Consider the following 22,847-nt stretch of genomic DNA (forward strand, 5'->3'; position numbering starts at 1 on the left):
AAATAACGAAGAAAACTGACCGCTTTCTTTTATTTAGCACTGCGCTGATTCAGTTCGAGCTTGACGAATGAATAAATCAGCGGCATCAGTGCGCTCCGCCGTTATCAGGGGTAACGTTTGGCTGTCCTTACCGCGTCATGCAACTGATAGTCACGGTCGTTTTCTCTGTGGTCAAGACATAAATGTAGTAGCAAACGATTGCGCGGCGGTGGTAATACCCGCCAATGTGATAACTAGAGACCGGAACTTTAGTCAAAATGCCCATTTTTTTCTTGAATCCGTATCGAGCCTATTTAATATATAATCATGAACTAAGGGAAGGGGAAAATTTTAAGCAAGAGTGTATTGTGCGTATAATGCCTATTTTGACTATGTGGGCTTTTTAGCGCCTATTTTGAATATACAGGCTACATGGTCTTTTTAGCCACTAAAAATGCCTTTTTTGTGTTATAGAAGCTTTTTTTTTATTTTTTGAGTCGGTGGTCCGCACGGGCTGCTCTCGCTTGAGAGGCCCGCAACAAAGTGTTTGTCGCACCCCGTTCGCAAAAAAAAAAAAAAAAATGCGCGAGCCGTCCCAAATAATCCCAGAAACGCAAACCGTGTACAAGCCACCGTACCTATACCTCGTCACATCGGCCGCGCTGCCAGAGGTCCGTACGTAGCGTAACGCAGCCAACCTTAATCCGACGTCACCCTTGTCCACACGAGCTGTTTTGTTCTATGTCCTTCTGACGCGCTGTGTCCGCGGACCAACGGCGAGAACTTTTGCACATATGCCCGCTTCATTGCTAAAGCAATAAAAACCACTTCACCGATGAATCTATAGGATTCAACGGTGCTCTGAAGAGCTGAGGAGGTCAGGTGATTCTGCTCTGTCAATAAATAAATGCAGTTAAGATATTTCTTCGGTTTTCAGTTGTGACTTCAAGCAGCAGTTACCGATTTTGCCTCTTCCACTACAAGTCCTATTGCTACGACTTAAAAATTTGGCTAAGGGCGGAAATTTACTACGAATACACTAACCGGTATACGACTAACCCTATTTCAGACGACAAAAGCGTCGCAGCCAAAATTGTTTACACCGCACTACACTTGAACGTGACTTGGCACATTTGTGTGCTTGTTTCACACACTTACCAAAAAGCATTTCCGCAGCTGAGAGCTTTTGCGCCACTCTGACTAAAAATGCTTATCTCATTTCGAAGGTGCAGGACTTACCCGCCACAATCCCCAAATGACCGGTGTCCGATAGTCATTCCTGTCTGACAACCTGCCAATCTGTCTGTTATAAAATTCCTGGATTCCCTGTCCTCAAAGAGCTGCCGAAGGTTCTGAGCACTAAACATAATTATATTCGAGATAGATGCATGAAGCGTCCCGAGGAACAATCACGCTCCTACAACTTCAGTGAACCTTGAGCGTTGTTTTTTCGCATACAATTATCGACCGAAATGAGGTGCAACTTCAGGCCGCCAATAATCAAGATGGGTGTGCCTTGCCATTGCTCTTAAGCGTTTTTTGTTGTCGAATCACCCTGCATTTCACGTAAATTTGTTAAAATAGCAACTCTTGTGTGGCTCATTTTCACGAATAAAATAAAATTTCTTTCCCAATGTACAAGACCTAAATTGCCTGCTGTTTTCACTGGATGTCGTAAATTTTTCGTAAAATATGCTGCTGAAGAATTGAGCCTGTAAATGCCCTAAACAACAGTATTATGTGCCTACAAATGCCTACATGACACTTTTCAGTGCCTATTAAAGGCGCCTAAAACTGGAATTTTTCGTGCCTAAAGTTCCTGTCTCTAGTGATAACTAAACAAAACTTGCATTCAAGCAGAAAGCTTAACTGTGTTACTAAACTCGATTGAAAAAAGTAAACAGATATTGAAACAAAGATTCCGCGGTGTTTTTGGGCTGAACGATGCCCCAATAGCGAGCCTTTTGCTCGCTACTGAAGCAACGTTACTTGATAGAGTTCTGTGGATGACGCAAATTTTAGTCTCAACCGCTGTGTTTCTCTTGGCAGCCTCAGCTGCCGTCCTAATTTTTGTAATGCATTCCAAGTGTTTTGATAACATTCATGCGCAATATTTGTCAGCTTTGTTGTGATCTTCATTAAATAAGCGGCAAATTACGCTGCATTTTGTCATACCCATACGTCCACATGCCACTGATCCCTAAGGTTTTGCTTAAGCAAAAAAACATGGAGAATTCACCGTGAGTTTATGAGTTCTACAATAGCGCCCCTGTTGTCGGAAGTTTGTGGCGACAAGAACATGACATGTTGTTGATGCCTATGCATCAACGGCATTCGTTCTGAGCATTCTCCGGAGAGCAAAGGTTAAAATTGATTTACAATAGTTCAGACTGAATGGCTACGGTTGAAACTTAGCAGGAGGTATCCCCACTTACGAAGGAAGCTGGGATACACATAGTTATCTCAGCCTTAAAATTTTGTGTCAGTACTCTTTAAAAAAACTGGGCGGGTGGGATGGGTTGGCATGAAAGCAGAATATCTCGCATGTGGCTACGAAGATTCCACTCTGATATCCTGGAAAGCTCGAGAAAAGTCGTTTAGGTCGCGCAGTGCTTGCCAACAGCAAGAAAGTAAGTTTTTTATCGCACCTATGGCTATAACTATAACTATTACTCGCCTATAACTATCCCAGCCAAATCAAGCACGCAGGTCGAGCGCCAAGCAATCAATGATTGGCAGTTTCCTTACCTTCCGGTATCGTTTCGAGTGACTGGCAGATGGGACATCATAAGTTCTAAGTTCATTTTCAAATAACATATATGTAGGTCTGCACAGAACGAACAAGGATTTGGCGGTGGTACAATTTCGCTGGCGCTTTTCTTCTTTTTGATCTCGACCCAAGCATTCTTGGACACTCTATACATATCATTTTATAGTCATGCGCACGCCATTTAGAGGTATTGGTTATAGCTAACACTATTGTGCGACATGGAATTTTTGTTTTCAGTTGCCCATAATGTGCAGGAATAAGTCGCCAGTATTATTGTACTCTTGTCCACTACTGCATCAAAACTACCCGATCACCATTTTAATAGCCCAACCATATTTATTTACACACTTTCATACACGCTGCCCGCGGCACACTGGGAAACTGGAGCGCCTAATAAATGTGCCGTTCTTCCTTACATCTTTAGTTGTTTTCACGCCGGCAAGCACTGTGAACATACTTCTTGATGTAAGACAACGGGCCGATTAATACGTTGTTTTAGGAGCGAAGCCCCTTAGGGGCTGGCGCTGTTGGCGTCTCCTGTAGTCTCATGCAGTCACGGTACTAAAACATCGGCAAGCTTGCTAACAACTTGAGCTAGAGTGTACCCCATATATATACTAAAACAAAACCGGGACACACGTTTACGCCTCGCGCTGGAGAGCTCCGTGCTTCAAGGACAAGAGGCTTTTACAGAAAATCTGTATACCTCTGCCCCTCAACGGTTTCATCTCCATCGCCCCAACCGACAAGGCGCCAACAATACACTTATGCACTGAATGCTTTTCCCCTCACCAGGTTTCACGCCAGTATAAATGGGCCGGGATTTAATGGCGTTTAAAGCACACGATCTACTAATGCCGCTAAAGGATTTCTACAAAAAAAGTCCTTCCTGGTCTCAAACAAACTTCGGTAGGAAATGAACAAAAAGGGGCCGCATTTTCCTATTTTATAATCAGGTGGATCACCTTACACCCTGTTGAAAAAAAAAAGCGAGGAGGCGCGCTGTGGTTCGACAGCTCCCTGCACATCGGTAAGTCTACTCTTGACGGAAGCAAGTTGGATTGGGGAAATTGAAATGAACCAGGTACTTGTCACAGTCGGAACCGGGGTCGAACCTAACAGACATCGATTGAGAGAAAGTGCTTTCCACCTAATTTTGTACCGACAGGGAGGAGAACTTCGGACGCCGGAAGTGGGACAGCGTTCGTAAAGTTGGACCCGAACCGGAATGGGATTGGAGACAGCGTTCACCAACAGAGCTTCCCCGCTTCGACGACACCTCGCTTTCTCGATTTATGCGCAGGTTCTGGCGCCCAAAGAAGTTGTTAAGATGGTCTGACAGATCTCCCACCTAATAGCCCTTTGCGCCGTTGCGCTTCATTGAGGAAAACTACAGTGGAAGGAAGGGAGATGGTATGTGCCGATCCCGACTTCAGCGAGCTAGGATGGGACAAAATAAAACTAAGGTCACGTTGAATGAAGCAGGAAAAGCCAGTAGAGTACGCCTGACCAGAATAAGTAGAGGGAGAAAGCACGTGCGGTTCACATCATCGGAATGGCGGCTGAGGCCATAAAATAGGGAGGACCATGAGCTTCTCTTTGCTTCTTTTGTCCTGATCGGCGCTCTTTGGGATGTCAGCAGACTATACTCTCATGCTGATGTTTTCTTTACCTCGGCTCCCCAACCGCGGAACTTGGTTTTTTATATCTCTGTTTCGTGGTGGAGCAACGTCCCCGTGTTTCCAATGCACAGACCCTGTGCCGCGAACCTATCCTAAAAGGAGCTAAAAGAAGCGGAGTTGCGGTCTGCGGGAAAAAGATGGAGGGAGTCATTTACACAAAAAATTCTCTGTTTTTGTAGGTGTTTCCTTTTTTCTTAGATTTATGATAATTTTCGTGATCCTCAAAGACCATCGCATTGTCACTTCGCTTAATCAAGGGGGTCCGGTTGTGGAGACGGGCGACACTGACATTATACGACCTTGTTCCGGCCAAGCATCGCGATGGTGAAAGGCGACAGAAAGCGCTACCTCCGAGTACAATTGTCATAGAAAGTGGCGACTTCTACGCGCAGAACACATGGCGACGTTCCCATTTCGGAGCACTCGAACTAAACAGATGTGCTGCTCTTCCCAGTGGGTCCCATGTAATCCGATTTGCCGGCAATTTAACGCGCGAGAATAGGCCCCCGCTCATGCAACTTTGTGAGGCGTTGTTTGAAGAGTGTGAATCAGCAAAGCGGGCACGGACCGTGCCATGTGAAAACAATATGCCGGTGTTTCCCGCGCCAGATATTCGTGGCAGGCAGCCAAGAAAACCCGTTGCTAGGCTGCGTTGTGCTGTCCCAGGGTGAAGCCTCTTAATCATGTCTCCTTCTGCTTACCATTGTCTCCGCCCCGATTATGGACAGATGGAGTGCTGGTTGCTCGGCGATATTCTGGATGGCCTTTAAGTTTACGCATGAGGGTATTAGTCATAATCTTTATGATATAAAGCTGGGAGATCCCCAAACACGAGGTAGGTGGCGCAGCTGGCGTGGCGGAGAAATATAGAATTGTTCTGTGTAAAAATGGGAATAAATGTTGCAGCAATAAACACGTAAACCATCTGATAAACAAGAATAAAAGGTACGTGATAGGGAAGTGCAAAAGAACGACGCTACCAAAGGGTCTAAATCCGTTTACACAAAACAAGAGGTCCATTTAGGGTTGCTTATTTGATCTTTTAAGTTAGGAAGCTCGCTTTATCAAACGAAGCGTGTACACAATAATTTGGTCTTATTATGTGAAGATTTACGGTAGTTTTACTACGCGGCGATGGCGAAAATAAATAGGTTTTTTTTAGATGCAGCTAAGGAGTTTCTTTAGTGCGTAGACACTTTGAACATAATCCTGCATTCTAAGCCTGTTTCATAAGACTTTGTTAGTAACGCATCCCGTATTTTGCCCTTTTGCTCGCTTTAAAACTCGTTTTTAGCTCCCTTAAAGGGACAGACAACCAATTTTTGTCGAGCAAAGTTCCTGTTTTCAAAAACTTGTCCCCGGCTAAAATAACGATATATGAAACCTTTCCGATTCCTTCACACTGTTTTTGAAATACGCGCTAACATCAACGGAATTCTTTGGACACTACATGTCGCCACCTTTCACACTTCAGAAATTGCAGTGAATAATTGAAATTACATGTTTATTTAAAAATTTCTTGTTATTACTCCATTTAACACGCTGGCTGTCATATGCTATAGACTGTATGCAATCCACAAAATTTGGTTGTCTGTCCCTTCAAAAACTTGTTGATGTCCAGCAGAGGGTGACAGAGGCCTGCGGATGGCGCATTTTTAGTCTTAACTTCACGATTCGAAATCGACCTGTCAACCGGTCCCCACAGAACGACACTCACCGAACATGACATTGCTTGTTAAAATCTTCATTGTCTCTAGTTCAACGAATATTGCATTACCGCAGTAAATTCGTCCGTTCTGAAATTACTTGCTTGTGTTTGAACTTGTATGTATACTTTTATGTATGTAAGTGTCGTCAGTATCACGTAAGGGGGCATTTTACGTGCACTTTCTTTATGTGAAGTTGCATTGAATGCGGACTGTTGTTTATTGTCGGACGTTCACCATTCCCTGTAATGACTTTCAAGAGAGAGAGATTGAGAGAATGAACGTTTATTACAGCAAACAGTGGTCGTTGAGCCGTCCCTCCAAATGGATTTAAGTCCCCTTATTATGTTTAAAGGCTAACAGAGTGAATACCTAGTGGAGGCAAGCGTAGCAAAAGGCGGCGGAAGGTTAGATGGGCAGATGAGATGGAGAAGTTGGCGGGGATAAAATGGGAGGCAGTTAGCGCAGGACCGGGATAAACGAAGATCCATGGGAGAGGCCGTTGCCCTATAGCGGGCGTAGATATTATTATTATGATGGTGATGATGTTGATTTTGGGTTTACCATGGTCAACTAGCACCCCCTCATCATTGCACGCTAAACTGCTGGAACTGGTTGACGTAGTAAGGCCTCACAGACATACGATAGACCTACTCAAGCCGCAGTTGCCGCTGTTATTCTGCGAAACCAACACATATCCCTAGAGTAGTACGTAGCCACATAAGGGGATGGAACAACAATTTGTAAGCCACTTGGGCCGATACTCTTAATCCGTTTGCACATCAGAAGATGTAACATAACCCGATAAGAGCTAACGCCTGCTTCGGGGGTACTTACTGGTCTTCATAAGCATAAGTGCATGTCGCTTGCGCACGCGATTTAGGGCGTTGCGCAGCGAAAGAGTCCGCCAAGTCATTTCAGGATTTAGAGTATTGTAGCATCAGGGCTACACCTTTGAAGTGATGGGAGTCACAATGAAAAAGCAGGGTAATCAATTGATTTGATTTGATTTTGAGGTTTAACGCGCCGACGCAACGCACGCGATGAGGCGTGCCGTACTGGACGGCTGCGGATTGATTTTAAGCACCTGGGGATCCTTTGCCGGAATCTCTACACACTTGCGTTTATTGGCAGTACAGCGTAAAAGGAACACCCGTCTTCTCAGCCTGTTTTGACGAATGATTTTCTTTTTTGTGTTTCAGAATGCCGAGCGCCATGTGACCAACAGCGGGGCGAGGGCAAACTTCACTGCCCAGGCTTGGCGCTCGCTGAAAAGTCGTAGCCGTGCATTCTTTTTGTTTCTTTATTGCAAGGACATTAAAAAAAACTCAGGCAAGCGACGTAACAAACAATATAAACACTAACAGACAGAAAAGGATAAGTGCTTCCGTCTAACAAAGGTCGGCACCTCTTGAAAACTCAGGCAAGCAAACGCACGCTTCAAAAAGAGTCAGCCACTCCGGAGGATCACTCTGGTCTGCTTAAACGCTCCGAATAATGCTGTTGGTTGGCCTGAGGGTTTCCGCATGCCGATCAGTCATGCGGCGCTTCCACAAGCTAAACAATCCTAGGAGAACAAAAACATATAGCACCCGATCAACGTCTTGAAAGGAAACAACAGAATGGTGCATTGGGTGAAGTCAATGCCCTTTTTTAGTGTACCTTGCACAACGTCCCAGAAAAATACGGAATCGTGGCACAGCCCAAAACAATGGTCAATTGTCTCGGATTGATTGCACAAGCGGCAATTGCCTGACCAAGGAATCGACATTCCTTTTTCGCGCAGCCATGTTTTAACTGGCAGCATTTACGCATGAAGCTTAAAGAAAAACGTTTTCCAATTTCGCGGCGCACACATACGCTTGACACGGTCTCAAACGGTATTTCTATGGTGCCGCAAGTATGGCTGGCGATGAAGAGGAACGGGGAACAGATTAATTAAAGTGTTCTTCATAGCTTCCCTTGAAAGACTAAACATGTACTCCAGAGAAAACCGCGCAAAAAGGAATAAGAAGTATCCACATTTTCAATTAGAAAACACCATGGCGGCTTCTTGTACCTCACCCGTAGAAAGAAGGAGAAAGGGTAAATGGTAACCTATGTACTCTTGAAGTACAGTAAGTAAAAGCGGCTTCCATTCATCGCCACCGCATTATTGGGAACCTACTTTGCACTCAACCGTTGTTGCTGCACCGGATCCCGGCTTGGGGTGAGCACTGGTTTCTGGAAGCCGGCGTCGCACGTTCGGGTGACACTGGTGAACACATTCAGCGGGCGCTGAATGAGCCCGGCTGATGGCGGACGCAAGTGTCCACGGGAAATCGCTCAATATGCCTAGTACAGCTATCGCGTTATTTATGGTTCGTTCCGCATAACGTAGCGTTTAAAGGGCCCGTGCCGGGGATTATTTAATTGCATTTTGGAGGTTTCCCAAAACCACTTCTCTGGAGGTCTTGGTTCCCACCCATACTGTATGAATACTCTACAGAATTTATGAGAACGGTCTACTAAAGCGTAATTGTCCTTTGTGGGTGTAACTAAACTTTCGTTTCCTTTCTTGTATTTAGGGGCGAGCCTGCTTATACAATTGAGAGAAGCGGTGCAGTCCAGTAACGCTGGCAGAGTTGTTCCACATTGGTGACGCTGCATTTGCTCATCATCGTTAAAAGAATGTGTTTGGGAAACCATGCCATTATGCTAATTTCAATGCCCCGTGTAACGAATATATTGTACCGAAATAACGTATCTGCTTCGTGGCGCACTCTTATGAGTGCGCCACGAAGCGGGGGCGCAGCTCAACTGCAGTCATTTTCCCCACGTAAAAGTACCGCATTAACTGTACTCCGGGAAATTAATGTTCGGTGCTCTGGAGCCGACAGCCGGGTGAAACATTGCTAGGCGGCCTAATTACTGTAATGCAGAAAATTGCCGGAGAAGTGTGATAGCACTAAAAAAATTTTTGTTAAGCTATTTCGTTGCACAGTTTTAAGAATAAGTTCCAATAAGAACTAGTAAAAAATATCGACGTATTTTCGCCAATTAAACTGCATTTAATAAAGCCTGTCAGCAAATTATAAAGTTTGTAAAAGTTCGCAATATTGTTTCTTCAAATTGTTTCGAATGACATAAGCATTACGAAAATATATACGTTTAAAAGTTTACACGCACTCCATAACAAGGTATCCTAGCCACGCTAAAGCGGAAATGACGTCTATTTCGCAGTGGTGTATACGCCTTCATTTAATGCGCGAGACCTATGGCGGCCGCTCCTGGGGTTTGTCGGCGGTGAAGTCTAATACGAAGTCGTCATAAGCGCCCTAGAGAAGGCAGGTAGAACACGGCATAGAATGCGGCGAAAGGGTTGGGGGTAGGCAGTAAGCTTAGCCCGCGCGATATGCTCGTCGGAGCAACTGGCAAAATCGTCAGGCCGAAGGCGCACGTGTTGCTATGCCGCCATCTTTCTCACTCCCCTTCACACCTTCGGCAGACGCCAGTTCCACCAGGAGGGCACCCCAGTTTCCCGGGACGTCATCGCAGTCGACGAGGCCCCCATGGTGCAGTCGATGCACCGTGAACCTCGGGTTCCGAGTGGCCCGGCGCCGCGGCCGCTGCCTGCACGCATCAGCAGGGACCTACGCTGCCCGCTGCTGCGCCTGCGGCTCGACTGCTTGAATCTGGCGGCGCGCCTGCACCGATATGGGCGCAAGGACTCCCCTATTTGTGCGGACTGCTCAGAACTGGAGACTCTGAATCACCTACTCTGCTCCTGCCCCACCACGAGGCGCCGAGAGCAGAGCTCCACCGAACTCTGGCATCGAGGCCTTCCTAGCGCTGTCATGGAGGACCTGCTGTTTCCGGAAGGGCCTGCAGCAACCCAACGGGACAGTCTTCGCCCATCTGCTCCATTCCCTGGAGACGAACGGCCTCACGCAACGGCTATAGCTCGGACTGCAGTGACTGACTGATGAGCCCGGACTGGCAACCCCATCTCTTGTTCTTTATCGTCTCATTATAGCTTTCTGTCTCACTCTACTTTATCATTTCACCCCCCCCCCTCTACTTCCCTTCTCCAACCCAGTGTTCAAAAGCTGGTATCCTCAGTTATCTTCCTTTCCTTTTCTTTTCCTGCCAACCACAACCCCCCCCCCCCCAACGGACGCTGGATAAAAGGTGCACTCGCTCTCATCCAGCGCACCTGAGACTGTTCGTGGCGCATCCGAACCACGTGACAATCGCACGGGAGATTCCAACACGATTTGCAACAACATCGTCGCTGGCGAGCGGTGCGCTTCGGCATGTGTTCGCTATTCCACTGCAGCTCGGCGGAAGCAACCTTGTTTCCATCGAACGGGATCACTGCTTGCGACTCCGAAGATGTGCGCCATCACAGCGGAGAGTGCCGTTCGGGCTGCGCACAAATTTCGCGATGGGGTGTAAAGCAATCGTGACTGAATTCTTCCGCCTTTTGTTTAGAATAATTTGGGCACTCCAGCAAAAGTACTTAGAAAGATGGCACAACCGGACCGAAGGGTGGAAGTGGTCAATGTATACGGTCTCTTCATAGAGCACTGAACGAGGCTTTTTTCCAGGCTGAATATTTCCAGTGGCGAAGCTGCCGTCGGCGCTTTCTCAAACTGAAAACAGTAGGCTTGTGCTGTAATTTCGTACAACCACCTAGGTTCAGTGAATCTATTGAAATACGAAAGCTACAAGCTAAACAAATTATAACTTGTAAGCATCCTTCCCCCAGTGATCACTTCCACCAACCTTAGGTTCGTTTGGTGGCATCCTAGGCTGGTCAACCCAGACGGCGCCTGCTTTTCATTTTCTTTCAATGAGGCCGCATTCTTTACCAAAGGATCCAAGACGAATGGTATACCTACACAAATACATTGGCTGAGTTTGGACATGTATTCGTGGTATGGGTATAATACATCATGGTTGGAAGCAAGTAGAAAACAAAAATATAACAGCAGGGAACAGAAGGTGGCCCCACTTGCATCTGGGACCACTCGTCTAATCCAGGAACATAACGCAAGAAATTTCTATTAGTATTGGGACGACACCTCCGTCTGCATAGGGAATTGAAAGGGAATAGGGTTAACCGCTGAATCATTACACTCTGCGGTCGAGGTCTAGTGAGTACTCGATCGCTCAAAGACAAAGCCGCGTATGCCGTGTTTTGCCGGCTCGCGTCACAACGTGTGCTGAGGGCAGGAGGAATTCACTTTAGACGTTGCGTTAAAAGACTCGATCCCAGGTTCGTGGTCCCTTGAGCAGGAGGTGCCAGCAAGGATGGTCATTGGTTGGTAGTTTTTGCCGACGTGCTGCTGGCGCTTCCGCACTTCGACTTGCCTTCTGGTGAACGAATCCTCGCTATCTCGGCAGTAAAAAGGGGTTTTTACAGGATTGCTCGTGCGCTCCGCCTGGGGATGGACCAGGATCTTGTAATATTGCATTCTGCGAAAATCCACTCGATGATTGCTCGGCTGCAGTCTGGTTTCTGTGGGCTCGGGGTAGCCCTGAAGGTCAGGTTTAAAAGGAGCTCTACGGGCTCGCTCCCCCACGCATAAGCGAGCTTGTTGCCGATTCCTTGTGGTTGTGGCGGTAAACCGTCTATATGCACCGTTATACTCGGGCTGTCCTGCACTATAACGTGAATGGTCTTTGCGCGGTCGCAAGCTTTTCTGAAGCATGGCGTCTCACCAAATTGATTCGGAATCACGCGGCTATCTATCTGTCTATTGTTGTGGTTGTTTGTACTTTCTCGACACAATTCTTACAGAGCTATTCTCCCGATGTCCTCAAAGACTGAAGGCAAATAATTGCCTGGCGAGACCAAGCCGCTCTTACAAGGAAAAGCAAAACCGAGCAAATGAATACGTGTCCCGTCTCGTATTAAAGTGTCCCTGCTTTTGCTGCTTTCTTTCTTTTTTCCCCTTTTGTTTTATTCGCGCATGCACGCTGCTGCCCCAACTGGCGGGGAGGTAGGGACCCTCAAGCTCCTTGATTGCAACTTTTCACTCATTTTGCTCTATTCAAAATTGATTGCGGAAAAAAACCTCCTTCATTCAATCAATGTTTTAAATGGGCTCCTCTGTGGGCGGTAAGTTTCATTTCGTGAAAACTTCGAAAATAAAAATATCCTAATAGGTTGAAATAACGAAATTGAGAAAGTGTACCTAATCCAGTGACCTCATGCAAAAACAAAAGAACAAGTGCATCTAAAATACAAAAGAACTGTAAATGATGAAATAAAGAATAAAGTATGAACATTGCAGGGTCCCAACGCAATTCATGGAAGATGATCCCACGGTAGCACGAAACTTTGTCTTATGCGGTGAGTTCACGTGAATAAAGTAAACACCAAAAGTGAAGCAAAAAATTTGTTCCTGCGTGGCGTGCGAACAAAACTTTTAAAGAAGGGCGATGACCCCGCTCCGGCGCCGGTGCCCGCGGAGGCCGCAGACGCGGCCGCGGAGACGCCAGTGCCATCTCTCTCCCCCACCGCGGATCCTCCCTCGGCGAAGTGCGAGGAGGAGGCGCCGCTCGTCGGCACCCCAGCAACGAAAGAACTGAAACTAAAGCGTGGCAAACTGTTCGCATGGCGACGCAGTGAAACATCCCCCTCGCGAGGGGCACGATCAAATGCAGAGCATTTCCGGGGGCGCATGACGTTAAGTAGTTTGCGTTACGGTAATGTTGTTGCACTTCTGGCAACTGCTGACGAGAGAGCGCTCGTCAGCAGTAATTTGAATGAGTCAACGATAAAAGGCGCGTTCGTAGCGTCCCTTTCTGTGTCGGCTTTGTGGCGCAGTGGGTAGAGCACCATGTACATTGCGTTCCGCCCGCAGAATCGGGGGATCGAAACCGGGCGCCGGATAGTATTTTATTTTATGTAGTGTAGGGGGAGGGGTGCGGACAACGACGGTGCGGACTACGATGGGGCAAGGCGGGTTACATCGTGAGTTACTGAAATGCTCTGCATTTAAAAACAATAAAAACAGGCCTTTTCTGGGTCAGCTCTTACGTGGCTGTCGGAAGAGCAACAAGTGGCTAGTGCAGCGGAGAAGCGCCATAAGAACAAGTGCGGTAGAGTAGAGAAATCTAAAACACTGTGGGCTTTTGTTTTTACTCATTTGCAGGAAAATGCCGGGTGTGTATGAGGCGTTTCTTTTTCTGGATTTAATTTGCAGCTGTTCATTACAAAATTATAACCAATCTCGCGAGGGCTATATGAGGGGTACACATTTTCGCAATTTTTACTTTGTTTTCAGTTTGTTTGTTCTAACTCATTCCAAATATAAAAAACGCCTGTTCCTACTTTCGCCCCCATTAGCAATATCTCGCAATCATGCCATTGACTAATTGTCGATAGCCAACCGGGGGACATTTCAATACGCCTGGTTACACTTAAAACTAAATATTAGTTTTCCCGTTCTGGGAAAAATAGTGCACGACACATCTACGGCGATGCCAAAAGCACGATTACCTCAAAATTCAAAATATCCCCCCTCCCCGCAATTTTAACACAGCCGCTAAACGACATTGGGGTGGCAGCTTCCCTCAGAAGTTTGCCCGCTTCACCTATGCTTATTTAGGTTTGACGTCGCAATCCTTGCGCTGTCTCCCGCGTCTAACATTGCATTGGAGTCTGATAGACTCCAGTGCTTTGTTTCTAAAAAAGAATCCGAAGTACAGGCGCTAACTTGCTTTTAGCTACTAACCAATGGACCTCTCCCTGTATTTAAACACCATGACATCGCGAAGCGCTCGTGCGCGACCACAGCCCCTGCTGGCGCCCGCGAGGTAAAATGTTGGTTGACAGAAGCCACCGCGGTCGGCGGTGAGGTGCCGTGAGTTCTGCATCTTTCGGTGATGGAGCTGTCCAATTACGCTCAATCGCTGCCCGACGTTGCCCTCAAAAACTATTAATGATGAAACTGCAGGTCGAAGGAAAACAGTATCCTGAATCGTTCTCTGTGCAGGAGTGGAAAAAGGACCCTAAAATATGGCTGAACGTATGATTAGTGGGGAACTATCGCTCCTCAAAGCCGCTCTGCCTCATGATGAAGGGGCACATGATGTGAGTGTTGATTGCCCCTCTCAGCACTCGTTTCTTTCTGTGTCCTGAAAGCTGAAGTGATGCCGTCGCAGAGCACTAGTAACAGGCCGTACGACGCGTGGGCTCTCGTCAACGAGGAATTCTCGCCGCATGTCATCCCAGTGACTTTCTCTCGGTGAATCGGTTTAGCAGTGGCGTTAAATATGTTCGATGACATTTACCTTCAGATTGTTACCACGAAGAAGAGTAAAAATTATGAGAAATAACTGGAGCGTGCGGCCGCGCACGTTCATTTGAGCAGGCGAGCCTGGTTTGCCAGGTGTTGTGTGGCCGGCTGTGATTTCGCTGCAGCCGGCCGTACTGTAATATGCAGTATTGATCGACGCTCGAGGTTACTAAAGCAGCCTCTCATGCTGGGTGAAAAACAGAAGCTGCAGGGTGTACCAGTACCGTCTCAGCTTTCTAACCCGTCGGTTGAAAGTTATATTCCGGCGCTGGTTTTCGCGGTTTTTTTTTATTTTACCTTTCAATTCGTTTCTCTTGTTTGTCAGTTTAAGTGAACTTAGTGTGCGCAAGCCGCTCCTGTGACGTCTATCGGGCGGCAGCTTAGTGGATTGTGGTCGAAGGCGCTCTGTAAGACGTGTAATGAAATACAAATGGTGCTAAGTTATGTCTCATGGGCAACCAGTATGAATTAGAGAATGTTTTTCTGTAGACCGCCGGAACTCATTTTTATACCAACTTCGAAATGTTGCTACTGTTGTTTAAACACTGAGGCAACCAAGTTAGAAGTAGTAGCTGCAGTGTACATATTATTGTCAATATTTGCAGGCTTGGGCACCTTTGCATACATGTTGGAGCTCTTCTTTTCAAGGTTTAAGTCCTCCTTTCGACGAGCCTGGCAGATTCCACCACGACCCAAGTGTACGAATAAAACAATGCATTAAGGAAAAACGTATGTGAAATCTCTTTTTTACATTTTTGATATGCTCGCTTGGGTACTTGTCAATAACCAAGTAATTACGGCAGTTTATTCATATGAAGGTATGATGTAGCTTTTTGTGCGGGACTAATTCCACTTCGTTATTTAAATTCACACATTTTTTTCTAGGCCACATAGAGTGCACTTGGGTTCTTTATCTTGGTTCCTAAAATCGCTTCTCAGTTCTTTTTTGTTGTTCCTCATTTGTTAAATTGTATTCAAGGTGGAGTCAACAAGGCTACTGAACTTTGTGCTCGTGAAGCACAAGCACGGTAAAGCATTGCACCCAGTGAAGAGAAAGCGCTCGGAGCCGCCCACACGACGAATGAAGTTCCCTGATGCCCTCGATGCACTGCATGCGGATGTGCCCAATGCGGCAATCTTCACAGCATTTAGTAGGTATGCGGACTTAAGAGGCAACACCACCGACTCCGGCTGTGCAGAAGGCTCCTTAGATAGTCTATATGAATTGTACGACAAGGAATGGGAAGCCCACAGTCGAGAAGAAAAGACGGAACAGTAGCTTCTCTCATGAAAAAGACGTTTGACACGCTCCAACATTGTAGACCTTGAAGAACACAGCAGGCCCCAACGTGAGTACCTTGAATGCGGTGGACGCAGCACAGCGTCCCTGTTCGCGAAGGTAGCGAAATGTGAAAGTGCATAAAGGCGCTGCGCGTCTGGCTACAAGCATAGCTCAGCCACCACGGGTGCAGTACCCGGCTGGAGGCAGGAATCATGCACTAATAAAACAATGCCTTGAGAATGAGCCGATCGCTCTGCAGGCATACACTGAATACCAGAATCAGCAGCATGAGAATTTTCCTTTCTTTGAACTCGGCAAAAAGTGGCAGTTTATTGCTGCCAGCCCCGACTGCTTTGTTGAATGTAGCTGCTGTGGCCGAGGAGCGCTTGAAATGAATTGCCCCTAAAGTAAACACAGGAATCCTCTCGTGAGCGATATTGCTGACAGGACCTCTTGCTTAGATGAAAACTTAAATCTGAAAAATACTCATGAGTACATGTACCAGGTCGAGATCAAAATGGAATGTGCGGATGTTGAATACTGTGACTTTGTTGTACGCAGAAGGGTTCTTTTGTCACTCTATTTAGGCGGGACGTACATGCCGTGGACCAGCACATGCCAGTGTTGAGCACGATTGTTCTGTAATAGCCAACGTATGACGCGCCCTACTGACGTCACAGGCTATGTCATGTGCTCTGTACTTATATTGGTATGCAAGCCGCTTGATTATCGCATTACATCTTCGCCACCAACACAGTCCAGCGTCGCCTCGCTCGCCGGCTACAGCATGCTCAAGATTCACTGTTGACACAGCTGCTTTCAAGGTAGAACAGTCTTTAAGATATTGTGATCTGCCATTTTCTTTTACCTATTATTTAATTACTTGACCCTTTGCAATCAGGACCTTTAACCAAAATACTGGTCGTTCTGGTACTCCGTTATTTCGCCAGTTTCTGGTAATGCAAAGAAAAACCCTCTCTCGGGATATTTATTTTCTTTTGCATTCTGCTTGCAACTCCTTGCCAATATGTGAGCAGCATGCCAAGCTGTTTGAGGGATTCTTCTGTGTTGCAGGCTACGGCTTTTACTGCAGGTTTCACGGAAAAACACAATATACCGCCTGCATCCTTTTGTTTTCTATCGCTGCAAACAGCAGCTTGTAGATGGAATGGCTTGTCACATCTAGGCTTTACTCGCACCCCATACGTGCCGGCAGGCCCCACATTGTGGCACGAGCCCTCAGATCGCCAACCAGCTGTTCGATAAGGTTGCGGTGGTTCGATAAGGTTGCAGGTTTCCCTGCTCGTTTCAATGTGATTCTGCACCTGTGGGTGCGTTTAGATAAAACAATTGACAATGAGAACCTCTACATGCCAGAAGAAAAGGTTTCGCCACCATTTTATTGTCTTTCGACAGAATGTGTAGCTCACAGGGAAATGATCCGCGCAGTGCTGTCTCCACCCCCGCGTGGCCTTTGTCACTACCTTCTGTTGGGTCGCACTCATCACTAACTGATGGATGCACGCAATTCTCTCTCTCACTGATGTCACCACCACTTTTACTAAGTGCACCCCTGTAGAATGCATGCGTTGAAGAAGCCGCCGTACGTCTCAGCGAACAGTACGCATCTGAAAACGCTTAGGGATCCAGAAAGCCAGGGCTGAATAGTGTGCTGAACCATTATGCGAAATGCAGCACACTTTATCAAACAAAGTTCACTTATTCCTCAAGCGATGGCTCGTCATGTATACAAAGAATGTGGGCCCATTGCAGTGGGCAAAACTGCGAAGTTTATCATTGAACAACAATGTCGGGCATAGGCTGATTACGGACCCCTAAGGCCATTTTGCATTGTCGGCTAGGGCCCGGTGACTGACTGCAAAGGGTTAAACAACAGATGCAGTGTGAATGTAATCCTCAGAAAAGCCACTTACTTTTCTGTTTGAGAAGCTCACGGTTTGGTACTCACTTACAATGTATCTCCAAATGGGGCTTTTCTTGGAATAGTTGTAGATGCGATTCCAAGTTATCCCCAAAACTGCCATTAGAGCATTTCTAAACGAGATGTTAAAAATAAATGGACGACTTTAGTGGTCGCCTTTAAAAATTATGCTGACAAGCATTTGTTCAAATAGGCTCTACTGTTGTGTATATTTTTTTCACGTGCATTAGAATGTGTGCCTTGCAGAAAATGCATTAAAGGGGCCGTGAAGACAAAATCCAAATTGGTAAACTTAGTAAGACCTAGCCTTTTGCAAATCACCGAGCTCTATTCCAGCCACAAAATACGTTCTCTTAACGGTAAAACAGCAAGAAATGTTGAAAAACATGCGAACTTTGTGCTGCAGTAACAATACTGGTGAGTAGTGAAAACATATTTGTCAGTGGGTTTTATGCACATTAGCAGTGAAGTGATACGGTCGAAAAAAGCTAGGGGCCCAGTACAACTGCCCAGTCTTGTTGCTTGGAACGGGCTTGGATCATCAGCGATTAATCACACGAATAATTTTGTGACGTCGCAGAGAATTTACGAGAAAGTGGCCGGGAGTTGCCACTCCTTTATATCTTCTCCTTCGTGTCTCCATTGTTTGCTTGAAGTTTGTGATAAAAGTGGCCTGATTGTTCTTGGGGAAAAGAAGTATTTTTAATAAAGCGAACTTGCATTTCGTATCCTTCTCCAATTTAACGTTGCGCTCACTACCATCATCGGCCTGCCGGTGTCGACTACATGACGAAAGCATCTGCCATGTTCGTCCACCTGTTCCAGACGTGTGATGACCTAGTCCAATCCCTGCGTACAAATTTGAGGTTTTATGTCCGTCAAGTTGCTGGTCTTCTTCTAATCTTTGTTCCGCATCACAGTAGCTACTCTGCTACCCTTATGGCCCTTCCAGTTGTCAGGCCTCCGCATTACTAGCCCAGCCCAAGTCCCCTGGTTGTTCTTTTGTGCAATCCGATGTCAGTCATTTTAGATAAATGAGAGACTAGGGTTCTGTACGTGCAATTCAGGCGCCATGATGTTCTTTCGTAAACCTTGTTTAATTTATTGTTGTTTGCTAAATTAGATTCGACCAGGTACAGTTTCACTGGTAATTGTGCTTTTTTTTCATTTTTCGTAATAGAATGCTGGAACTGTTTACGGGTAGCTGCTTAATTTTTATTTTCTGTTTTGCACGGTTGAATGTCTTCTGAAAGTGTTTTATTGGTTTGCTGTGCAGTGCTGTTAGTTTTTATTGATTGTTTGCATGTTTTCTTATTTGCATATGTTTGTGCTTCCTGTACTGTTGTGATAAGGCGTACATAGGAGCTCTTGTTAAGAATAAAAACCTCATGTGGCATGGTCATAGCATGATGAACCAAACCACACGCTCCTCGTTGCAGATAGCATGAGGAGCTGCGGAGAGTGGACTGCGTGCCTGGAAAAGTCCGCGCCGCGCCACATCGTAGGTACATGTATAGCAATATTGCACTAGCAAGAAATTGCAGGGGATAGCGTTTTTTGAAAGTCGGAGCGCATTTTTTTTGTTAACAAAAAGATTAGCGAAAAGACGAGGGTCCCGAATTACCTAGAATGTAACAAGACCTTCAAACGTAGTTGTGCGGTGACGGTTCTTTGAATACGATGAAAATGAATACGTTGAAAACATCTGATTACTTTCAGACTTCATTTTATTCCAAGTTCAGGGCTTGCAACTGTTCTCACACTACAGTAAATGTACCTAAAGGCATGTAAGGACGACTCCTTCAGTGTCGTGACTACATTACACCAAGGGCAAAACATGCAGAAATGTGGCGTTGAACAGGATCATTCAGAAATGTTTTGATCGTATGCATCAAGAGAGGCCAGAGTATCGTGCTGGCCACCTGGATACAGCAGCATTTCTGGAAAACAAATCACCTACCAGAGTGTCGCTGCGGCACAGATGTTCTTAAGCGGCAAACTCATTTATGGGAACTCGTAAAATGCTCGCAGCAGCAACGGTTGAATACGAAAACTCCACATTACAAACCTAAAATGTCCAGGAAGTCTACAGAAAAAAAAACAGAACATTCGTGGGCAGACTACGAGTGGGCCATACACAATACTCATTTACACCTTTTAAATGGACATCACCACGACAATGCAACAGGTGAACACATCACACTCACTCATACAGGTTTTAGTTATATGTCAGTACTGTCACATTGCAAGAAAGAAGCACTTTCGGGAACTTCACTCTTCCATATTACCACTTGATACTTCATTATTTTTAAACGATGAACACTTATTATAGGAATACAACATTTAGCTTAACTTGAAGGCACTAGCATTGAATGATCTCGGTGCCTTTCAGAGAGGACGGAAGCGGTAAGTGTACCCACATACTTTACCCTACAACCACCATAATCATTTCTCAAACTCTCCGCGAGTAGATGATCTGACACGCCCGACTGGCAAAAGCGACACTACATCTTCCACGGGGTAAACAGACATTATGAACAAGCACGAAAGTATATACACTGCGACACCTATACAGAAATGAACGGTGTAAAACTCCTGCATGCAGACGATTCTGACACGAGCAACTCGCAAAAGTGACACGACAACTTCCATTGGGTAAGCAGACGTTTCGGACAAGCATGTGCACTGCTACACCGATACACAAATCAAAGGTGTAAAACTTTTGCATTTTCGCCGCCGACGGCACAGCAACTCACCGGCACGGCAAAGCCACCCCACGAAGAAAAAACCCCACTTCTGAGGGCATCGAAAACAGCCGCAACGCATATGCGTCGTACGCCGGCGGGAATGTTTTGCCAAACACTCGCCCGGCGGCCGCGAGCACGTCCATTTGCAGTGACGTCATGGCCTCCGCGTGACGTGACCCAGTAGATGTCCATTCACGCTGTGCTACACGTGATAACACGGGGCGAGGAAAATCCGTGAGCGCAGAAGCCCCCAAAGAAACTTCGACACTTTATATTCACACGCATATGTACGGGAGGCAACGGCTGGGGAAAGGCACAAACACAGGGGATAGTCCTGATACCCTCAAAAGGCCCTGGCTCGTGGCGGTTCGTCCGCGCACGCACGCACACAAAAACACGTCACGCGCCGGCGCCTGCCTCTCTGGGGGATGTAAAACGGTGGAGTCCCCACAACGCAGGCGGGTGCGGGGACACTCGCCGCACAGGAACAACACAGAGGTCGAACAAGATGAAAGGGTTTACCGTGCCAAACCTCGTCTTCGCTTGCTTACTTCTGTGTCCCAAAGGCCTGCCCTGACATTAAAAATGTTGAAAAGAGCGCAATGGACGAGGACAGGGAAACGCAAGTAGACTGGACAAGCACTCGTCCAGTGTACTGTGTTTCTACGTGCTCTTTTGAAGCCATAAAGCAACTCGCCCAACAAATTCTCTTCCCTTACTCCTCCGTAGTTAGCTCCACCAGGTACCAGCAAGGCAATGAAACTTTTTCCGGTAGCGTGGCCCTATAGCAGTGGCCGCCCGAACCACACTTGGAGGATCATGGCCTCCGCGATCGGCTGCCGGAGGCGCGCCGTGGCGCTGTTGCCCACTCGGCCGGATGAAGTGAGTCCCGATGTTCCTCGGCACGCGGCACCGATGGATGAAAGCAACAACCCTCCGTGCTGTGGCAATCGTGGAAACGGCATTTGACAGCTTCGGCGCCCCGTATGACAAAACCAAACGCCCATAGCTGCTTTTAGCAATAGAAAGCAGCATCGTAGTAGCTGGTTATGCATTTATGTCAGCTAGGGTGCCAACTAGACTGGTTTATTTCTCATGCACTGTCTGCACTGCGCTCCGTGCCTCCCACCATTGTTGAATTTCAATGGCAGATCCGGAGCAGTCACCGTGCTCCACCGCGGAGCGTGACGACTCCGCGAAGAGCACCTACTCCAAAGCTGCCTTTGGAACGCAGCCGCTTCAGCAGGAGCAAAGTGCCGAACCGTTCCGTAACGGGAACAGGAAATCCCCAGCATCCTTTGCGTCCCGTCTTCCCGAAATAGGCGGGTTCACGCGGGCGTTCATCTATCGCTGCGCGGCTGGAGGAGGCAGAACAGGCGAGCACTGCCGGAAGCGCAGACGGCGGTGACGTTAGCGACGTCACGCGGCAAAAATAAGCGCCCTAGTGAGTTCCGGCCGACTCCGCCCATTTCGCCGGAGCAACTTTTCTTCCTCCACGGAGCTGGGGTGGCTAGCCACCCTTACGGAGCAATCTTGGCGGTGACGGCGCTCCCCACCTGCATTGGAACAGGATTTGGTTGCTCCCGATCTGCCAATGGACAGCGTCTGCTCCAGACAGAGTATAAAAGTTGCTCGGAAAATGCTCCGGATCTGCCATCGAAATTCTACATATGTCCTTCCGCTAACACCGCCGTTGCGAAATTGGCCGCGTTTCAATCATATTGAACTCATAAATAGGTATTGCTATTTCTTATGCAGGCGTACGGTTTTGATTAAGTTCCGTCCAACCAAGGGTAATAAGTTGAGACAGCGGGTGGCCGCTATGTTTGGCTAGGAGACTGAGAAACGCCGGAAGGGAATTATGGTAAATGATTCTTCAGCGACATTGTAATCTCTGTTACACCTCTGCGCTTGGCTATTACGTTTTCAATTTAAGCGGTAACAAGCGAAAAAAAGTTTAGCTTAGGTGTGCCCCGTTTTTACGTAACTCTAAAAGGTATTTCGGTGCCAATTGGAAGTGCAATAATCACTTCGATTGGTATAAATAACTAAAATAGAAGAAATTTTTGGTACGGATTTCGTTACCGATTTCGTTACTTTTCGTTACTAGCACCAATTTTGTTACATCTGAAAAGTAACTGCTTTATGTCCTATTCGAATGTTAGCCACTTCTGTTCAACCTTAACAGTTGGTTATCTCCCACAAGCCTACAGGCGAATCCAGAGAGCCAGAGAGCATTGCTTATTTACATAAACGCTGCGAAAGCATTAAATACTCCATTACGCAAAATTCTGCAGAAGGGGATCAGCGCGAGCGATAATTGTACCAAAAATTGCAGACGAAACAAAAAAAAAATCTTATAGAAGAAAACAAGATGTATTTGAATTAGGAAATAGGATTCGGAGCCGACGGATAGCCACTCAAACACGCTTCTAGTGCAACACGGTC

This window comes from Haemaphysalis longicornis, unplaced genomic scaffold (assembly GCF_048455015.1).
Source record: "Haemaphysalis longicornis isolate Haplotype H1 unplaced genomic scaffold, Haemaphysalis longicornis Haplotype H1 scaffold_13, whole genome shotgun sequence".
Classification (NCBI taxonomy): Eukaryota; Metazoa; Arthropoda; class Arachnida; order Ixodida; family Ixodidae; genus Haemaphysalis; species Haemaphysalis longicornis.